General features: G+C 34.7%; 1 pseudogene across 1 annotated transcript; it reads right to left on the bottom strand.

Annotated features, from left to right (window-relative positions):
- Nucleotides 1-9398: 9398 nt before the first annotated feature.
- LOC102807124 (uncharacterized) lies at nt 9399-19247 on the bottom strand (annotated as a pseudogene). The gene is made up of 5 exons (XR_014931079.1): nt 19159-19247; nt 10733-11049; nt 10470-10587; nt 10088-10253; nt 9399-9783 (listed from the first exon to the last, which is right to left on the bottom strand). The product of XR_014931079.1 is annotated as an uncharacterized LOC102807124 (transcript).
- Nucleotides 19248-20188: the final 941 nt, after the last annotated feature.

The raw sequence follows: 20188 nt of genomic DNA, 5'->3' as shown, positions 1-20188 counted from the left end.
AAGTTCGAGAAGATGAAGAAGATTACGAACTTACGAAATTACGAAAATTTGAAATGTTGACTCCCAAGATGAATAAAAAAGTATTGGACGTTGTAAAATTTTTCTTTATGCCCTAAATCAGAAAACTGCTTAAGATGACAGGGAACTGTTAAGAATGTCTGCAAAGCGGTCTCGAAAGCCAAATTGTATTGAAAGTCGAATTTAGCAGATATCGGACAAGTTATACCGATTGTTGTTAAATCGTGTTTAAGGTCGATAAAAGTGTTCTGAAGATGGAAAGGGTCTTGATGTTGTAGAAGCTGTCCCGAATGTCACACTAATAGATATATTCATTTACATATTTGTCGTTTTAATATATTGTATTATATAAACTGTGATAATCATTCCTGAGTATAAAGCATTGATGCAGACTGTAAATAGCAAACAAGAACATATATATGAACCTTTTTACTTGCTTGACAGATAAAACTTACACATACATATAAATATGTATGACGACTGGTTTCAAGAACTGTTTTCTCGGACTGAAACTCTTGGTAATCTTTGCATCTAATCAACATCAAAGTGATTATCAACAACGATATGTTTATTTGTGTACACCGATGCAGATGAGTTCATCAATCAACAGATAAAGGAAAAAAACCTGGTATTCCACTAAAGCAATTGTGAACCAGCTACATGAATGGGCAATGGTAGCCTGTTCTGACAAGATTCGATATATATATATATACTATAAATATATACTATTACGCGAGGAGATAATCGGGAGATCAACATTAAAATCCTTATTTCACGCTATTTGACTCAACATTACGAAAAACACCATATCTTAGTTTTTCTGGTGTAGCCAAGATTTTAGGATAAAGAATCGAGGTATTGTACCAGCCAGTTAGTATATTTTTGTTTTGTCACGCTCATTATATTCACGTTTCACGCGAAGTTAAGTGCCACTGGCTGTCACATTACCAACCTTGTGGATAACACGTAAATAATTGTAAGTGAAGTTGGGAAGCAGGAGTTGGAAGTTGAGGTCACCGTACCTTTGTGTCCGGCTGGCTAGTGATAGGTGGCTTTTCAGTGATTACTTTAAGTATGTTTCTTTAGGTAAAACCTAATATTTGTACAGTGTAAGTGTTATCTTCCAAGCGAGTCGAAGCATATGTTCTTGTTTGCCATCTACAGTCTGCATCATTGCTTTTTATTCAGAAATCATTACCACAGTATAAATAATAATATATTTTAAAGACAACTATTTAAATGAATCTATCTACTAGTGTGACTTTCTAATATAAATGATCGGAAGAGAAAGTGTTTTTTGAACGCTCCTACTCTTCGCCAACTGGCGAGTCTTTTTTACCTTTGCAAGCACAGTGCTTATTTTTAACGTTTCTACTTGTTGTATATAGTGTTACCGGTTGTCTGTGAGTATTTATTTTTCAATTTTGTTGGTCAGTTTGTCGTTTTTGGTGTGGTTTTTTGTTTGGTTGTGAGTCGGAGCTAAGGCCGGTCAAGATGGCGGCCGCTCAATCAAAGGCTTCGACCACACCTGCTATTATTCTATTATTCGTTGTGAAAGTGTTGACGGAATTCCCGTCCAAACATATGTCGAAGCAGTGCCACTTCCAGAATGAACAAATCTGTTGTGATTTTCATGTCGTTGGTTGCATGTGTTGACAAGGTCTGTGCTAATGTGATCATTATTGAGGATTTTACTCTCTCTGTTGAACCACTTGTGCGACCATCCACCGAAGTGGTTTTATCGAATGTACCGCCATTCTTACGAAATACATGTATAACTCGGACCCTTGCTTCATATGGACGAGTTATGAGCGGTATCCGTATTATCTCGCTTGGTTGCAAACGACCTACTCTAAAACATGTACAATCATTTCATAGGCAGGTGTATGTACACCTTAAAGATACCAACATTAATGGCCTATTGCCAATCGTATATGATAACCAGACGTATCATAGATGATTTTACTTCTTCATGCCATCAGGAAGGCTATACACGAAAACAATGTCCAAATAAAGAGCCTATTGATATGCAAAACAAAAGCAAAGAACACAATGACAACAAAATGCAAATTGTGACGTGTGTAACTGAAACAAATACAGCAGACAACATCAACAATAGTGACTGCCAACCCTTTGTTATAGATGACGGGTGGGGCAGTGAACGTATGTAGTGAGAACAACAGGTCTGAAAATAACAGTGAGAATATAACAGATATAAACACAGACAACGGTATAGATAATGTGTTACACACCACAGAATGAAACGATGGTAACGATGTGATTGCATCAGTTGAAGAGAGGGTACAAACCCCTCCCCCCGCTCCTCCCCTCCCCCGTCTCCATCATTAAAACCTCCCACTGAGACTATATATCACATATACGCAAATGTGACCATTTCCAACCAACCTACATTTGCTGAAGTTGCAAACTAGTAAGCCAACACCGCCACCCCCACCCCCACCTCTGGCCACTGCACCTTCTATTGTTACAACGCACGATACGTTTTTGTCGCCAGTTCGCATAAGTGAATCACCCAGTATTTTACCGCTGGACTCAGTTTCAAACTCACAGTCATCAGTTGTTACACTAGATATTTACATCACCCCAAATGACCCAGAAAACAAAACCCGAGACATAGAAGACGATGAGATCAGTGAAGATGTAAGTTGTTTCTGTCGTTTCTAGTCTCGGAGATATCAAATGAGACAATTAGACAGTTTTTGACAGCTTCACCACATTCCAGAAAATTCATTGTAATGTGCTTCGATTTTTGCCCAAATCTCAAAACACCGGAAACTTTTACAAAAACTTGTATAACCCCCTGATGAAAATTATCAAGACACCATCCTTGATGACTTACCACAGCTTAGCAAAAGTGACCGTGATGAACTAGATGACGTCATTACTTGAGGAAATTAAGAAAACGGTAAAACTTCTCGGCTGATCTGCACTGGCTCGGAAGATGAATTCTGATTGGCTAAAAAAACAAAAAAACTTGTGGCGTTGAATGCACGTTCATTGTCAGTATTGTTATGCAAATTCAAACTAGCTAATCATTTACAACCTTCCGAGCCAGTGCAGATTAGCCCAAACTCCTCGCTGCTGGGCGTACCCCTGGTATTGATGGAATACCATATAAACTCTATCAGAAGTTGTGGAATGTCATTGATCAAGGTCTGTTTGATGTTATGTTCGCTTCTGTTCGGGACAGTATTTTGCCCCTATCATGCACGAAGGCGGCTGTTACTTCACTTCCCAAGAAAGGAGACAATACATTACTAACAAATGGCGCCTAGTGCTCTGTAGTGACTACATACTACTCACTAAACATTGTCATTACGTCTTTGCTCTCTGTAATTGGTTCAATTATACATACTCATCAAAGTTGCAGCATTCCAAACCGTCCCATTCATGACAATAACAACTTACTCCGTGATTGCATTGATTATTCCAACATAAATAACTCTCCCCTAGGTATGTATTGTCGCCCTAGACCAGGAACAAAACTTTTGATAGGATTCATCATGAATACATTTTCAACACTTTAAAAGCTTTTGGGTTTGCTTCTTGTTTCATCACTTATATCCGTCTCATATATTATATTGCACAATCATTAATCAGAATAAACAGCGCCCTCACAACCCCTGATTCACTTTCTCGGGGCATAAGTCAGGGCTGTTCATTATCATTACTTTTTTGTGTCATTTCTATCGAGCCATTACTTGATGAAATCAGAAAATAAAAAGTCATCAAAGGTATCAAAATCCCAAATAGTAATGGTCGTCACTGCAAATTGACAGCTTATGCAGACGACGTTGATTTGTCATCACTCGCCGCCGAGATTTTGAGAAATTAGAAAAATGGCTCCATATATATGAATGTTCCTTAAATGCTAAAATCAACTGTGTAAAATCAGAAGGGTTATGGGTTGGATCTTGGCGAAATAACACCTCGTCACTGGGCATTAAATGGAACAGAACTGGATTGAAAATTTTGCGGGTGTACTTGGGTAACATCAAGCTTTTCACTGACAGGAACTGGACAGAGCTTGTACAAAAGCTCAAAAATAAAATCGAGTTTTGGTCGCATTTTGCACCCAGCATTTCCCGCTCGCTGGTCATTAACAATGTGTTATCTTCACAGCTACTATACAAAGTGCACAGCTTATCCCCTCCACGTGACATCATTACTTCCCTCCAAAAAAACATTTGTTAAATTTGTGTGGCAAGGGCGCCATTGGATCCCGGCCGAAACATTTACTTTTAGAAAAAGGTGGGCAGAATGTTACTAACCTACCTACACGCATTCACACCATGCCTATTGAATACATTCAAATATATCTTTATTCAGATAACTACCAATCTTAATATGTCATTTCTTCATCTCCCACCATTTTATTCAGATTTACTACATTGTTGGAACTCATTAGACAAAAGACTTAATATTGATCTTAATGCGACTAGTTTACTGGCTGAACCACTTTTTCATAACCCGTTTACACGTAATCCCGTGCGAAACGAACCTTTTCTTTTAAAGCATTTTGTTGATGCGGAAGTTTTAAGAGCAAATGTCTGTAAGGATCAAACAATGGTGGCAGGAGTCAAACAATAGATTTGGCTCATATTTTGCACAGTATAGTACTTGGTCCACAACCCCTCAAAATAGCTTTCTTTTAGATCAAAACTCTTGTTGCCATGGTGACGGGGAACACATTTGCTTGTCATTTTCCCCAATTTTTGCATCTCAAAAACACGGAAATTAGCATATTTTACGGCACTGTCTCGATAACACCTTTAAACCTATCATAAAAACAAAACAAGATCTGAATAGACCAACATTTTGGATTTTTAAAAACTGTTGTGAAATTTACAATCTTTCGATGTTTCAAGCTTCAAAAAAAAATAATTTTGAGCCCAACTTTGTAACGCTATAAGTGCCGCTCTGGTATTTTTGTTGACTTGAAACTTGTACCATATATGGATCATCAGAATATCTATCAAATGCATTGTTGCAACATTTGGTACCTTATTTGGTTGTCACGTGACTGTCCCTTAAATTAGGCCACTTTTTGTGTTTGGCGAAAATTGTTCAAAGTAGCTACATGATGAAGTAAAATTTCTAATTCAACTTATTATCAAAGGTGAATCTATGTATTGCCTATCAAATGAATGCTTGCAGAGTTTCGGGTCGTGACGTTCGGTCACTTAGTTGTCCCTGAAAATAGTCCATTTTTTGCATTTGACAAAAATTGTAAATTTTAGCTTTGTTCAACGTACGCAACGTGACAAAGTGAACAATGATTCTAATTCAACTTCCGGTCAAATGCACATCTATGTATTCTCTATCAAATGAATGCTTGCAGAGTTTCGGGTCATGACGTTCGTTCACGTGGTTGTCCATGAAAGTAGGTCATTTTTTGCATTTGACGAAACTTGTGAATTTTAGCTTTGTTCAACGTACGCTATATGACGAAGTAAACAATAATTCTAATTCAACTTCCGGTCAAATATACATCTATGTATTGTGTATCAAATAAATGCTTGTAGAGTTTCGGGTCATGACGTTCAGTTACTTGGTTGTCCCTGAAAATAGGCCATTTTTTGCATTTGACGAAAATTGTGAATTTTAGCTTTGTTCAACGTACGCTACGTGACGAAGCGAATAATAATTCTCATTCAACTTCCGGTCCAATGTACATCTATGTATTGTCTATCAAATAAATGCTTGTAGAGTTTCGGGTCATTACATTCAGTCACTTGGTTGTCCCTGAAAATCGTCCAGTTTTTGCATTTGACGAAAATTGTGAATTTTAATTTTGTTCAACGTCCGCAACGTGACGAATACAAATAGGTAACAAGTCAAAAGGTCCCTATTTTGGATATTCTAGATGTTACAAAAATTCTAAAAATATATTTGAAATTCGATGAACTAAAATTTAGTATATTGGCAAATCCAATTTTACGAAATTCGGCGACAGTAATCCCACAAAAATAATGAATGCGCGATTTGAAGTATGAACACTTTTCTATTACTACGTGATTGAACGAAATCCAATACTGCTTTTCCTAAAATAACAAGTTATCATCTGTATTTTCTCACAAATAACTTCTGAATATCAATATTGTCTCATCGGTTTTGCTGCAATAAAACGATGACACATTAGTAAATTACACAATTAACAAATAAATATCAACAGCTAATTTACCTTTATCAGATTTGCCAAGGAAATTGACAATAGAAACAACGTCTTATTAATGTTGACTTGAAGCACATAGCTAATTTAGGTTAACTGGTTGACAACGTATGTGAACAGACATGGATGCCTTAAATCTAAGCATTTATAAACATTGAGTGATAAGCATATAGAAAAACAGTGACCCCCACAAGGTCTGCTTATTGCTATTGAGAGAGGCACCCACAGAACTCACTGGGCTCATTCAATGTTAGAATGGGGTAGACAAGAACACTTTTGGCTTTAATACATCTCAAAATAATTACAAGAAACAAAGCACAGAATACAATGACTAAATTCACTAAAATATGGGATTGCCTAGGGAAGTGTGCATTGGTGATGAATGTGAAAATTGATGACAGTCAATGGCTTCTGCTACACAATGTCAAAGATGTCAATGTCTTGCATGCAGAGAAATGCTATTATTCCGCAGGACACTGCTGATAGCAGGAGATCACAGAGCAGTTCATACAAATCTCACAGAACGATGATTGAAACAAGTATCACTTGTCTCACAGTATCGCAGCAGCAACACCTAGGGTACTCAGCTGAAATGATGGACCACAACTGTCCCCAGTCTAGCCTATTCATAGACATAAATGGCCCAGATTCAGGTACACCACCTGGGTTTCCACGTGAGTCAATCAGAATGTGATCTTGCTAGCAGATATTTCGCATAGGCAAGTCAGTTGATCGTACACATTCTTTGTTATTTAAATCACACGCACACCTGGTAGATTCCAATTGTTCTTCCAGAGTTGTAAACACCCCTTGTTATGTAAATCACAAACACAACTGGTTGATTCCAATTGTCCTTCCAGAGTTGTGAACAAGTAAGACCTGTCAATCACCTTCATGACAGTTATCACATGGCAATGGACACAGTGTCTTCCCATGATTCCATGCACTCTTCTATTTGCAGGGTTTGACATAATATGACAAAAACATAGAGGTGCTAACAAGGACATCAAGCGCTGTTATATTGGCTTAGGGGACATCAACCCTTGTCACATACGCTTAGGGGAAATCAACCCTTCAGTTTTGTCAATTGGCTTAGGGACATCAACCCTTGACATAATGGCTTAGAGGACATCAACCCTTGTCACATTAGCTTAGAGAGCGTCAACGCTTGTCACATTGGCTTAGAGAATCTAAGCCCTTCCTATATTGGTTTAGATGACCCAAGAACATCCCACATTGGCTTAGTTATAATTTCATTGCATATTAATGACCTCCACAACAGCTCTCAATTCCAAAGTGGCCAGGCTGACGGTTATAATGTTGATAATTACGCTATTGTCACAAGGTTCATGATGGTATACCTGTCGGGTTAAATTTAGGGTTTGGCCAAAAGGTATATTTTAATACAGCCAGAGGTAGGATTACTTAACAGCCGAGCTAGTAGACTTTGAAACACTTACACACCTCAAAAAACATTCATAAAGAGACGCGTGCCATACATGTGCCGGCTATTGTTCAGTTGCCATAACAATGATTCCAGGTGGGGGACGTTATAAAAGGTCAAGGTAGACGCAGCCGCGGGAGAGAACATTAAGAACTGAGGCAGCGACAGCAACCAGAGCCAGCCTTGTGTTGTGAGTGAACGGGGAGAGTTAGTTCATCCCCACGTGGTGTGCAAGCTACTCGCCTAGTCGACGGACGTTGTGTAGATACAGTGGAAGACTGGACTCCTTTTCTACGTGCTGTTCCATGGAACTTTTGTGTTCGACACGAATCCTACAAGGTATCCTACGAGAAACCAGGCCTGAGTATCGAACTGAATCTACATGTAGCAACGTTTCTACTATAACCCGACAGAAGCCGGTAATTATTACGCTCATTACACGCACATTAGGCTAGGGACCATTGGCTGTGTTTTGAATGTATTTTGGTAACTATTTGGCTAATTTAGTGGTTAAATTATTGTATTCTTATTTGAAATTGTAACAGTATTAGTTTAATTGTATTTTGTGACAGCCCGTTTCCTGCTTCAACGTTTCGCGCGCCCGTCGGCGCAGTTAAGTAGCGGCGTCGTTCCATACGTAAAAGGTGCATTGCCTATTGTGAATCAACCCGGTTTCGGGTTGAGTAAACTGGTTATTCACGGGACGCCACTGCTTTATCCTGCCCTGACATGCGTGTTAATTTTTCCTATTGTACAGCGACTTATATCTTTGTTACGTTGATTCATATCAGCGAATTCTGTGTATCATAACCGGTTGTACAATTAAACCATCCTTTACGATATTACTGAGCATTTCATTGTGTGCGAGTGGGACTGGTATAATAAGGTGTACAGGGGACAATCCAGGCATCAGCTGGCTTATTTTCGATATTTCAATCAGTAGGGTGTCAAAGAACCCACAACACGAGGTGAAGGCGTGCCTCTTATCACTTTGTGGTCGGATGCTAGCCTACCCCGTGACAGCTGTCAATGATAATTATATCAATGATTACGATGTCAATGATAATGATAACAATGATTTCAATATCGATGATAATTATGTCGATTATTCCAATGTTGATGATTATGATGTTAATGATAATGTCAATGATAACGATGTCGATAATGATGTGAATGATTACGATGTTATAACACCGAGGATTATGATGTCGATGATTAGGATATCGATGATGATGAAGTCAATGATTACGTATTGATGATAATGATTACAATGTCGATTACTACGATGTCAAGGATTACCATGTCGATGACACACGTTATGGATTACCCGAATAAAAAAGTTAAAAATAAAACATAAAAAAACAGCTCAGTGCATTTGATGTTTACAATATTAGTGTTTCTATGTTATCGTTGTTTGCCATTTACATTGTTTTCTACATTATTGCGAACTTGTGCCATTACATTCTGAAATCAGTGCCTATCTGATAAAAAATGTCCACTGTCTGTATTTTAATGCATGTCTTCTTTGAATAGTTATTGAAGTATTCAAAAGTTGAAAACGATCTTATGTGGAGGATGTTCAGATCTTCGGGCGTTTGCCATCAGATAATTGCCAATAAGATAAAATCACTCACCACAAAAAGGAATAAGTGAAATAAAAAAAGTGGAAATGCATGGTACATACTAAGCATATAATGATAAGACTTATATTTAAGGAATTAATCTACTGATATGAACATTTTTTCACAAAGTAATCACAATTCATTGTCGTTTGGCTGATGCATATAATGCCAATATAGTAGAAACAACTAGATGACTGTGCTCCAATGGAACGGGTGTTGGTTTCCCGTCTAATATCGAAGATTCAAATGCTGCAATTTCTGCCAGGAATGCATCAATTTTTGGCACAGTGATAGTTTTCATTGGCTGGCCTTCAATGCAAAGATCAAAAAAGTTGTCAACGCCGTAAGCATCAGGGTGATAAGCCGAATTTGTATAAATTCGTATTCTGCCCTTGCTACCATTAATTTCAAAATGGCTATCACTCGACGAAGTAATACTAGATGTAATACATCCATGGATACCATTGTTGAACTGCAGAATTCCGTACAATGAACCATCCACACCCCTGAAAGATACATGTTTTTAAAGTGAATAGATATGTATAAATTGGTGGGCGTTACACAGAATAGTACTTGTTCAAGCATTATTATTGTTATATTTATGTTTGGTTTGTGTTGTTTGAAATTCAGCTTGTCAAGTTTGCATCTAGTCATTGGAGACGTGTTCACCAAGCAATGTCGATCTGACATTTTTTGGTACGATAGTACGGTTGACACAAATTAAAACCATGTTGATAGCTATGAATTATTTCTTAAACATTACAATTATTATATCTATATATGTTTGTTTCTTATTTTAACAACACCAACCTTTCCGTTTTGCACTCCATGGCTGTTACTCTGCGTGGTTTTTCGTTCAGGAGGCCTATCATCATACTGACAGGGTAACAACCCAGTAGCCACAACGACCCATCTGTTCTTTTAGAAACTCCTCCGACATATGAACCAGTCATAAACTGAACATCACCAATAATCCCTAATGGTTAATGGTTACAATAAACATATGATTACAGTAGATTGCAATTGACTTGCATAGTGATTACCAAAAAAAACACACAAAGAATCCTCTGAATAAAACTACTGAGGAATTTTACCTGTGATGACGTAATATGTTACAAATGATCTGAGTCAATAACATTAAAATATCTAAAACCTAAAAAAACGAATGAATAAACATAAATGAATAAAATACCTGATTTTATTGTCTCTTGAATAGCTTTAAACTGTGGATGACATAAATGTACAAAACCTTCAACAATCAAAACCTTGTTTTCCATGGCAACTCTCTGCATTCTCTCAACATCAGATATCTATGAAAAAATTATATTTAATAGAATAAAACCAGTTATTAATATTGTGTCATTTTGAACAGGCCAAAACATGCCGCTAGAAATCTTTTATTTAAAAACAAATATGTAATTTTATTCCAGGATGTTATTTTCATTTACGCAATACCTTTGTTGCTATAGGTTTCTCCACCATACAGTGTTTTCCACTCTCTGCCGCTCTAACTGCCCACTCAGCATGTAATGCATGTGGTAGGGGAACATACACAACATTTATTTCACTATCAGTCAACAATTTTTCATAACTACCATATGCTTTTGGTATGCCCCACTCTTTGGCCACGCTTTCAGCCTTCTCGATGCTTCGACTTGCTATTGCGGTGACTTGACTTCTCGGCGATTTTAACAGTCTAGGTATAAATCTTTTAGTGATATTGGCTGATGATAAAATTCCCCACTTCAACATTTTGCTGAATGTTATTTTTCCTAAAAAAGCAATGTTGATATATTTGAATATATTATCTATGTGCTTGTAAATTTATGACAGACGTAATTTTGGAAGATTTAGAACCTTAACATTTGCCAAAATTAGCCTAAATAACTAACAGAAAGTAAAATCACATGAAACAACATATTTGCCGTTTTATTTCTACCACCCCTTATTACATAGCATTACGTAATCTAGTCTCATTATCAACAATTTATTTGCCGTTTTATTTCTACCACCCCTTATTACATAGCTTTACGTAATCTAGTCTCATTATCAACAATTTATTTGCCGTTTTATTTCTACCACCCCTTATTACATAGCTTTACGTAATCTAGTCTCATTATCAACAATTTATTTGCCGTTTTATTTCTACCACCCCTTATTACATAGCTTTACGTAATCTAGTCTCATTATCAACATTTAATTTGCCGTTTTATTTCTACCACCCCTTATTACATAGCTTTACGTAATCTAGTCTCATTATCAACAATTTATTTGCCGTTTTATTTCTACCACCCCTTATTACATAGCTTTACGTAATCTAGTCTCATTATCAACAATTTATTTGCCGTTTTATTTCTACCACCCCTTATTACATAGCTTTACGTAATCTAGTCTCATTATCAACAATTTATTTGCCGTTTTATTTCTACCACCCCTTATTACATAGCTTTACGTAATCTAGTCTCATTATCAACAATTAATTTGCCGTTTTATTTCTACCACCCCTTATTACATAGCTTTACGTAATCTAGTCTCATTATCAACAATTTATTTGCCGTTTTATTTCTACCACCCCTTATTCATAGCTTTATGTAATCTAGTCTCATTATCAACAATTTATTTGCCGTTTTATTTCTACCACCCCTTATTGCATAGCTTTTCGTAATCTAGTCTCATTATTAACAATTTATTTGCCGTTTTATTTCTACCACCCCTTATTACATAGCTTTACGTAATCTAGTCTCATTATCAACAATTTATTTGCCGTTTTATTTCTACCACCCCTTATTACATAGCTTTACGTAATCTAGTCTCATTATCAACAATTTATTTGCCGTTTTATTTCTACCACCCCTTATTACATAGCTTTACGTAATCTAGTCTCATTATCAACAATTAATTTGCCGTTTTATTTCTACCACCCCTTATTACATAGCTTTACGTAATCTAGTCTCATTATCAACAATTTATTTGCCGTTTTATTTCTACCACCCCTTATTTATAGCTTTACGTAATCTAGTCTCATTATCAACAATTAATTTGCCGTTTTATTTCTACCACCCCTTTTTACATAGCTTTACGTAATCTAGTCTCATTATCAACAATTTATTTGCCGTTTTATTTCTACCACCCCTTATTACATAGCTTTACGTAATCTAGTCTCATTATCAACAATTTATTTGCCGTTTTATTTCTACCACCCCTTATTACATAGCATTACGTAATCTAGTCTCATTATCAACAATTTATTTGCCGTTTTATTTCTACCACCCCTTATTACATAGCTTTACGTAATCTAGTCTCATTATCAACAATTTATTTGCCGTTTTATTTCTACCACCCCTTATTACATAGCTTTACGTAATCTAGTCTCATTATCAACAATTTATTTGCCGTTTTATTTCTACCACCCCTTATTACATAGCTTTACGTAATCTAGTCTCATTATCAACAATTTATTTGCCGTTTTATTTCTACCACCCCTTATTACATAGCTTTACGTAAATTAGTCTCATTACCAACAATTTATTTGCCGTTTTATTTCTACCACCCCTTATTACATAGCTTTACGTAATCTAGTCTCATTATCAACAATTTATTTGCCGTTTTATTTCTACCACCCTTTATTACATAGCTTTATGTAATCTAGTCTCATTATCAACAATTTATTTGCCGTTTTATTTCTACCACCCCTTATTACATAGCTTTACGTAATCTAGTCTCATTATCAACAATTAATTTGCCGTTTTATTTCTACCACCCCTTATTACATAGCTTTACGTAATCTAGTCTCATTATCAACAATTTATTTGCCGTTTTATTTCTACCACCCCTTATTCATAGCTTTACGTAATCTAGTCTCATTATCAACAATTTATTTGCCGTTTTATTTCTACCACCCCTTATTCATAGCTTTACGTAATCTAGTCTCATTATCAACAATTTATTTGCCGTTTTATTTCTACCACCCCTTATTCATAGCTTTACGTAACCTAGTCTCATTATCAACAATTTATTTGCCGTTTTATTTCTACCACCCCTTATTACATAGCTTTGCGTAATCTAGTCTCATTATCAACAATTTATTTGCCGTTTTATTTCTTCCACCCCATATTACATAGCTTTACGTAATCTAGTCTCATTATCAACAATTTATTTGCCGTTTTATTTCTACCACCCCTTATTACATAGCATTACGTAATCTAGTCTCATTATCAACAATTTATTTGCCGTTTTATTTCTACCACCCCTTATTACATAGCTTTACGTAATCTAGTCTCATTATCAACAATTTATTTGCCGTTTTATTTCTACCACCCTTTATTACATAGCTTTACGTAATCTAGTCTCATTATCAACAAATTATTTGCCGTTTTATTTCTACCACCCCTTATTACATGGCTTTACGTAATCTAGTCTCATTATCAACAATTAATTTGCCGTTTTATTTCTACCACCCCTTATTACATAGCATTACGTAATCTAGTCTCATTATCAACAATTTATTTGCCGTTTTATTTCTACCACCCCTTATTACATAGCTTTACGTAATCTAGTCTCATTATCAACAATTTATTTGCCGTTTTATTTCTACCACCCCTTATTACATAGCTTTACGTAATCTAGTCTCATTATCAACAATTTATTTGCCGTTTTATTTCTACCACCCCTTATTACATAGCATTACGTAATCTAGTCTCATTATCAACAATTTATTTGCCGTTTTATTTCTACCACCCCTTATTACATAGCTTTACGTAATCTAGTCTCATTATCAACAATTTATTTGCCGTTTTATTTCTACCACCCCTTATTACATAGCTTTACGTAATCTAGTCTCATTATCAACAATTTATTTGCCGTTTTATTTCTACCACCCCTTATTACATAGCTTTACGTAATCTAGTCTCATTATCAACAAGTTATTTGCCGTTTTATTTCTACCACCCCTTATTACATAGCTTTACGTAATCTAGTCTCATTATCAACAATTTATTTGCCGTTTTATTTCTACCACCCCTTATTACATAGCTTTACGTAATCTAGTCTCATTATCAACAATTTATTTGCCGTTTTATTTCTACCACCCTTTATTACATAGCTTTATGTAATCTAGTCTCATTATCAACAATTTATTTGCCGTTTTATTTCTACCACCCCTTATTACATAGCTTTACGTAATCTAGTCTCATTATCAACAATTAATTTGCCGTTTTATTTCTACCACCCCTTATTACATAGCTTTACGTAATCTAGTCTCATTATCAACAATTTATTTGCCGTTTTATTTCTACCACCCCTTATTCATAGCTTTACGTAATCTAGTCTCATTATCAACAATTTATTTGCCGTTTTATTTCTACCACCCCTTATTCATAGCTTTACGTAATCTAGTCTCATTATCAACAATTTATTTGCCGTTTTATTTCTACCACCCCTTATTCATAGCTTTACGTAACCTAGTCTCATTATCAACAATTTATTTGCCGTTTTATTTCTACCACCCCTTATTACATAGCTTTGCGTAATCTAGTCTCATTATCAACAATTTATTTGCCGTTTTATTTCTTCCACCCCATATTACATAGCTTTACGTAATCTAGTCTCATTATCAACAATTTATTTGCCGTTTTATTTCTACCACCCCTTATTACATAGCTTTACGTAATCTAGTCTCATTATCAACAATTTATTTGCCGTTTTATTTCTACCACCCCTTATTACATAGCATTACGTAATCTAGTCTCATTATCAACAATTTATTTGCCGTTTTATTTCTACCACCCCTTATTACATAGCTTTACGTAATCTAGTCTCATTATCAACAATTTATTTGCCGTTTTATTTCTATCACTCCTTATTACATAGCATTACGTAATCTAGTCTCATTATCAACAATTAATTTGCCGTTTTATTTCTACCACCCCTTATTACATAGCTTTACGTAATCTAGTCTCATTATCAACAATTTATTTGCCGTTTTATTTCTACCACCCCTTATTACATAGCTTTACGTAATCTAGTCTCATTATCAACAATTTATTTGCCGTTTTATTTCTACCACCCCTTATTACATAGCTTTACGTAATCTAGTCTCATTATCAACAATTTATTTGCCGTTTTATTTCTACCACCCTTTATTACATAGCTTTATGTAATCTAGTCTCATTATCAACAATTTATTTGCCGTTTTATTTCTACCACCCCTTATTACATAGCTTTACGTAATCTAGTCTCATTATCAACAATTAATTTGCCGTTTTATTTCTACCACCCCTTATTACATAGCTTTACGTAATCTAGTCTCATTATCAACAATTTATTTGCCGTTTTATTTCTACCATCCCTTATTCATAGCTTTACGTAATCTAGTCTCATTATCAACAATTTATTTGCCGTTTTATTTCTACCACCCCTTATTCATAGCTTTACGTAATCTAGTCTCATTATCAACAATTTATTTGCCGTTTTATTTCTACCACCGCTTATTCATAGCTTTACGTAACCTAGTCTCATTATCAACAATGTATTTGCCGTTTTATTTCTACCACCCCTTATTACATAGCTTTGCGTAATCTAGTCTCATTATCAACAATTTATTTGCCGTTTTATTTCTTCCACCCCATATTACATAGCTTTATGTAATCTAGTCTCATTATCAACAATTTATTTGCCGTTTTATTTCTACCACCCCTTATTACATAGCTTTACGTAATCTAGTCTCATTATCAACAATTTATTTGCCGTTTTATTTCTACCACCCCTTATTACATAGCATTACGTAATCTAGTCTCATTATCAACAATTTATTTGCCGTTTTATTTCTACCACCCCTTATTACATAGCTTTACGTAATCTAGTCTCATTATCAACAATTTATTTGCCGTTTTATTTCTACCACCCCTTATTACATAGCTTTACGTAATCTAGTCTCATTATCAACAATTTATTTGCCGTTTTATTTCTACCACCCCTTATTACATAGCATTACGTAATCTAGTCTCATTATCAACAATTTATTTGCCGTTTTATTTCTACCACCCCTTATTACATAGCTTTACGTAATCTAGTCTCATTATCAACAATTTATTTGCCGTTTTATTTCTACCACCCCTTATTACATAGCTTTACGTAATCTAGTCTCATTATCAACAATTTATTTGCCGTTTTATTTCTACCACCCCTTATTACATAGCTTTACGTAATCTAGTCTCATTATCAACAATTTATTTGCCGTTTTATTTCTACCACCACTTATTACATAGCTTTACGTAATCTAGTCTCATTATCAACAATTTATTTGCCGTTTTATTTCTACCACCCCTTATTACATAGCTTTACGTAATCTAGTCTCATTATCAACAATTTATTTGCCGTTTTATTTCTACCACCCCTTATTACATAGCTTTACGTAATCTAGTCTCATTATCAACAATTTATTTGCCGTTTTATTTCTACCACCCCTTATTACATAGCTTTACGTAATCTAGTCTCATTATCAACAATTTATTTGCCGTTTTATTTCTACCACCCCTTATTACATAGCTTTACGTAATCTAGTCTCATTATCAACAATTTATTTGCCGTTTTATTTCTACCACCCCTTATTACATAGCTTTACGTAATCTAGTCTCATTATCAACAATTTATTTGCCGTTTTATTTCTACCACCCCTTATTACATAGCTTTACGTAATCTAGTCTCATTATCAACAATTTATTTGCCGTTTTATTTCTACCACCCCTTATTACATAGCTTTACGTAATCTAGTCTCATTATCAACAATTTATTTGCCGTTTTATTTCTACCACCCTTTATTACATAGCTTTACGTAATCTAGTCTCATTATCAACAATTTATTTGCCGTTTTATTTCTACCACCCCTTATTACATAGCATTACGTAATCTAGTCTCATTATCAACAATTTATTTGCCGTTTTATTTCTACCACCCCTTATTACATAGCTTTACGTAATCTAGTCTCATTATCAACAATTTATTTGCCGTTTTATTTCTACCACCCCTTATTACATAGCTTTACGTAATCTAGTCTCATTATCAACAACTTATTTGCCGTTTATAATTTGTAATCTTTGATCGTTAATGACACAAGGGTTTAAACTTCCACTATCTTCTTACTAACTTGGCCCATTCAAAGACAGAAATAGAATCACGCATATTTGCAATTTTAGACCAACAGAAAAAGCAGGAAGTAGGTACTAGGCTCTAGGGAGTTTCACATTCAAATGCGTGTACATCAACATACAATAGCCATAAAACATACAATAGCCATAAAACATACAATAGCCATAAAACATACAATAGCCATAAAACATACAATAGCCATAAAACATACAATAGCCATAAAACATACAATAGCCATAAAACATACAATAGCCATAAAACATACAAAAGTCATAAAACATACAATAGCCATAAAACATACAATAGCCATAAAACATACAATAGCCATAAAACATACAATAGCCATAAAACATACAAAAGTCATAAAGAGCAACATTGCTGTACAAGTATATGCATTTTATTGCAAAATGATCTCTGGCACTGAAAGATATTTTAGGTAAATCTACTTGGGCTTAATACAGAATAAATAATTGTGTACATATAATCATACCTCATCATACTAGCCAAGTATGATCACCTACGGTGATTTGCTTGAACATTATAAAAACAAGCACAAGTAGTACTCAATATGTATTTATACCACAACCATGTAACACGCAATTCAAAAAACATCGTACATTTTTTTTCTTCCATTTTTTTCTTGGATGATTAATAAATTGTTTATGTACAGGACACTTTGTATGCAGTCTACTTTTACAGTATGCATGCCATAATGCTTATTACCGACTTTATACAACATATTTATTAGAAAAAATTCCCGAACATTTTACACGATGAATATGTTGATTTTAGTATTTTCAATATTAAACATGCACGATGCTCAAGTTAGTAAATTGAATGACGCAGCACTGGACAGACATTATTTCTTTCTGATCTAATCGTTTTTTCTTATTTGTATAAAGTTATACTATAATTATTGATATTGAAAAATTATTTAAAACAGCAAATCGCATGCCAGTGATGTCATCACAGTAATTACTAATTGATGATTATACACACACCTACACACACACACACACTAGGACAGAAACAGAGATAGGGACCTGGACAGAGGCAGTCATGGACATAGTCAAGGTCAAAACGTTATTTGTGATAATAAAAAAGGAAAGAATTAACAATTTATAGTGTTTCAAAATATTTATTCCCCATTTAAAAAAAAAGAATTTATTGTTTTGTGATTGTTCAACAATATTATTTTTTCTTTCAATGAATAAATAAAATATAGTTATTTATAGGTGGTTCTATTGTCGTCGTACTTAACACAGTTTAAATTAAATTAGATCAATACAAAATGAGTAAGATTGATAGCATGCCACGCAGACCAAAAAGTAAAATAGATATACCAATACTATTCTACAATTTTTTTCAGTATTGGTTCATTTTAGGAAAATTGCTAGTTTCCTTTAAATAAGTAACAATTAAGTATTCTTATTGTGGATATTTCAGAATCAGAAATATATATGTAACAATCGATAGTTTGAAAATTTAATAACTTAGCAAACCAGATATATCAGTGTATATCTATGGCAATAATGAGTGCGCACTCTGAAGTACAAGGGCTTTTCTCAATAACACACATTATCGCCGATGTTAATCACGGATACCCTCTAAAATATTCATATGATCTCATCGTATGTTGGCGGGAATAAAATTATGACAATAATGAATGACAGAACCAATAAATAATTGTAATTGTGAAATAATTAGTGAAATAATAAGTAATTAGTGCTAATTACCTGTATACGATGTGCTGGGGAAATGGATACTAGGAATAAACGGCGTCTCATTAATGATAAAACACTGCTGGTTGACAACGTTTGTGAACAAATATGGCTGCTTTAAATCCAAGCATGTATAACCAATCAGTGATCAGTATATATAAACAGCAGTGACCCGACAATAAAGAGCCAATAAAATGAAAAATGTGTGTTGTATGTTTCAGTGGCTAACGTCAATAGCCTACACTGTGAAATAGTTATGTTTCGCAAATTCAACTCGATGCGTCAATGAAAGAAACTAAATGCAACATTTCATTGTGTGAATAATTATTGACTGAAAGTACGTATGACATAGTTGACCAAAAACGAATAAACATTCAATAATATTTTAGTTAACTTACTTGTATAATACTTGATGTAATCAAAATCAACTCTATAGAATAACAGAATAAATAAAAAGATAACAAATAATTTGAAATTCAAACAGTAAATCAGAATAAGCAGAATATAGCTATTTCGGTAAATCTCTGAACATTGAATGGTTCTATGTTCGTACAGCACTTCAGATTATAACCGATTACCATGTTCCCAGATATAGATCTATTGAATATAGTAGTACCCGTTGAATCATTGTCGGCAAAAAAGGCATATGCAACTGAATGGTTAAAATTGGAGGCTTACCATATGAGCAATTGTATCATCTGTTTCTCATTTTTTAAATCTAGTTTAGTAATATAATGCGGTATACAATTCACGCCACGCTATATATGTGATGAAGGTGGTTAGTTATAAATACATTTCATGAACTCGTTGTCTCCAAAAAACCAACTAAAGGCATCAAAGTATATAACGGGCCAGTCAGACTGACTTCCAATGAGCGCAGACCCGGGCTACATGGGCATTCTGTAGTGACAAGCTAATATGGAACGTGTTACAAAGTAATGTGACATTGTCAATTTCTTTATTTCAACAATAGCGTTTGTCTGAAATGCATAATTGACGTGTCATATCCACTTGCCACCCTCGTATCGTTGAACTACGATGCCAC

This window comes from Saccoglossus kowalevskii, chromosome 12, assembly GCF_978046115.1.
Source record: "Saccoglossus kowalevskii chromosome 12, keSacKowa6.1, whole genome shotgun sequence".
NCBI classification, from domain to species: domain Eukaryota; kingdom Metazoa; phylum Hemichordata; class Enteropneusta; family Harrimaniidae; genus Saccoglossus; species Saccoglossus kowalevskii.
The sequence above is the reverse complement of the archived record's forward strand: the minus strand, read 5'-3'. Positions and strand labels throughout refer to the sequence as shown.